The sequence below is a fragment of the Trachymyrmex cornetzi genome, unplaced genomic scaffold (genome assembly GCF_001594075.2).
Source record: "Trachymyrmex cornetzi isolate Tcor2-1 unplaced genomic scaffold, Tcor1.1 scaffold321, whole genome shotgun sequence".
NCBI lineage: Eukaryota > Metazoa > Arthropoda > Insecta > Hymenoptera > Formicidae > Trachymyrmex > Trachymyrmex cornetzi.
In genome coordinates this window covers 969,233-972,679 of record NW_017297908.1, presented here as the reverse complement: position 1 = coordinate 972,679, position 3,447 = coordinate 969,233, and positions in this window count along the sequence as shown.

Below are 3,447 nucleotides of genomic sequence, written 5' to 3'. Positions count from 1 at the left end.
TAATAATAATTATTGTAATATATATATATAATTGTAATATAATTTAAAAGTAATAATAAAAGTAATAATAAATTCTTTTTTATAATGCATGTCTTACAAGTCTAAATTTATTTTTCTTTGATTTAAACATAATAGCATTCACAACGATCATCATAATTTACACGACTCTATAACTCAATCATATATACACATGCTAGGTATTTTAACTCTCATTGGGGATGGTTTTTATTTTTCTTATTTTTCGAAATATTGATATTTTTTAATATGATTCTGACTTTTTTTTATTAATATGCTTCTTAGTTATATTATTTTTCTAAGTATTATTTTCTTATCCTTTTTATTTACATCCATGCTTTACTACTATATTACCATGTTATTATTATATATCGAGATTTAGCAGCGCCAAGTGTTTTTACATGAAAAATTTTTCTATTTAAATTAAATTTTTTCATTTTATACGGTTAATTCTTTAATTTTGATGATTTTTTAAATTGTAATCCTCATTCGCATCGTAAATCACTTAATTTCAAATCTTACATTTAGGAGAATATTTTTCCTCTTCTGTAAAATGTTGCCCGGACAAGTTCCTTCGTCTATCTTCGTCAATTTTGTTTGCGTCATTTTTTTCACCAAGAGCTGAATGTGCTTTCGCTATTTCAATTTTGTCACAAGTTTTTAAACCACGTGTCCGCATGGTACCTCAGATCGTATAATACTAAATACAACACGTCTGTGCGCTGAAGAAATGTTCGGGGAAGGTCGTAGCGTGACATATAAATCTTTGTTGAAATATTGATAAACATTGATACAGGGTTTGATTTCGCCTAACAGCTAATAGCATCGATCCATTTGTAATTTAGTCGTTATGGTTTTACGTACACAAGTGTTCGAATTAAAGTATATTTTACAAATCCAAATATAACTTTTCCTTCTTGCATGCAATGTTTGTGCTGTTGCATTATTGATCCGTTTTATTAAATAAAACAGATATTTATAAATGCGGATCGCTGATAGGTATAATTTAATAAGTATAATTTGAAAGCAATAGATTCAAAATGTTTTTAAACCTGGATGGTAATTAATTTGTTTAGTATAATTATTAATTTAGTGTATAAAGTATAATTAATAATTTACTCTCACAGTTGTATTATTATATTCTTCAAATCATTTATTAAATTTATTTTACAAATTAAATAAACATTACTTGACTATTTTTATTAAAGGTTTTTTTGAATTATTTTTTTCTTTTTCTGAAGCTATTATATCAGACAAATATGTTATAAATTTATTTATAGTTTTTCAGCACTTTTATGTATTTATAATATAAGATGTCTAATTGAGCATTAAGTTATTAAAAATTGCTTGTCAATTTAATTTAATTCGTTATATTATTACAGTAATTTAATTTCGTTTTTAAATCCGGAAAACTAAATTGGCACGCGAATGACTACAAATATGATATACAGGGTGTTTCTTAAAAAGCGGACCCTAATTACGTAGCGCCAATTCTGATTTAAAATTGAGTCGAAATTTCCTGAGCCATTTTTTTGTACAGTGCTGTATGAAGCACTTTATGAAGCAGTTTATTGTTTTTTGTTCAATTTGGAATTAATTTCTAAATCTTTGAGACATAACTTACAGAGATTTTATAACGATGCGAATAAGAATTTTATGCACTTTATTTCAATGTACCAATTTTTCCTTAAATGTGGCGTTAGTAAGAAAAAATATTTCAAAAGAGAAAAATATCCCAGTGAAAAATGACAGAATCGTCATCATATCGAATCGATATTGATTTCATTGTCACTTTTCACTGGGATTTTATCTGTAGAATTTTAAAGGCTTAAACTTATTAAAAAGAGAAAATGAGAGATTTTTTTTGGAAAATGTATTACTGTTGATTAAATCTTATATTGAAAGAGTAAAAAAATTGTATTATCAGCATAATTTTTTTCAATTTTGTTCAATTGGCAAGCATCTCCAGCGTTGCTATAATTCGGATATCTTTATGTTGCAGATTAATTTGTGTTTTAACTTCGTTAGTACACGTCAGGCCGATGAGTTATTTGTTTTTTCATCTCTGATGACGGATCTTAATTATATCGCAGATGAATTTAATAGGAAGTTAATTATTACATTACGTGAAACGCGGTCATGAGACACAAACATTTAAATACGAACGCGCGCCTTGAATAACTTCTCCTCTCTTGAAAAAATACGCACGCATTCATTTGTCATTTCTATTAATGTCGTTTAATTTTTATCTCGATTTAAATGTGTAGACCTCTGTTCTGCAATTCTTAGGGGTCTTAGTCCCAATTGCTCCAACGTTACTTTGACTTTGAGCGAGGATTAAAACTCTGATTTTAACATTTTTCTTTTAAAATCGAGAGAGAAAGAGAGAGAGAGAGAGAGAGAGAGAGAGAGAGAGAGAGAGAGAACTGCAAAGAAAGAAAGACTATTCTTAAATCAACCATAATATACTCATATATAAGCAAAAATATTGTAATCCTGCTTTAAAAATTTTAGTCTTGAATTTGTATTGATATAAGATTTTTAATTGAGCAAGTTTTGAATTAAGTGCAAAGTAATACTTGCATCAAAACAAATTTAATCAAATCAAGATTGATATCTTTGAAGCAAGATTATAATATTTTTGCTTATATATGAGTATATTATGGTTGATTTAAGAATGGTCTTTTTTTTGTGTAGATTGTAGAGTATTAACTATTAAGCCTCGCTTAAAGTTAAAGTAACGTTGATGCAATCGGGCCTTACCCCGGATCTACAATAGGTGTTTTAAGCCTTAAGCCGTAAGAAATTGACCAATTACAGTCGAATCCGAGGAGAATAAGCGACTGTGATTCGCCCATTTCTTATGGCTTAAGGCTTAAAACCCTATTGTAGATCCGGGGTTAGACATAAAGGCTTAAGGTTAAGGGCATGAAGTTTTGCACCTGTTGTAAAATTCTTTAATATGATTAGTTTATACATTTAGATTCAGTGAAGGACTAAGTGCAGTTATATTATAAAATTTTACAATTAGAGCTCGGGAAAAAATATTTTATACATAATTATATATACAGTAAAAAAGAAAATGTTAATTTTAACATTTTTTACATGTCCCAGGAAATCCACTCTAAATTTTAAGTTAAAGTAACTCATTCGTCTTGTGTTATTTATTAACGAACTAGTAATGTTAAATAATTGACACAATACTTTACATTTATATTTGTTATTTTGACTTTAAGGGTGATTTAAAACTAACATATAAAATAAGTAGAGTAATTGCAGTAACTCGTAAGAAAATGTTAATAACATATTTTTGTTCGTATAATGTGAATGAAAAAATTCTTAGATGTTATAAATTGACTTTGAGATATATAGATTAATTGAAACAATTGTATTAAAAACACTCAAAATAATATTCCATTTTTAATTGACATA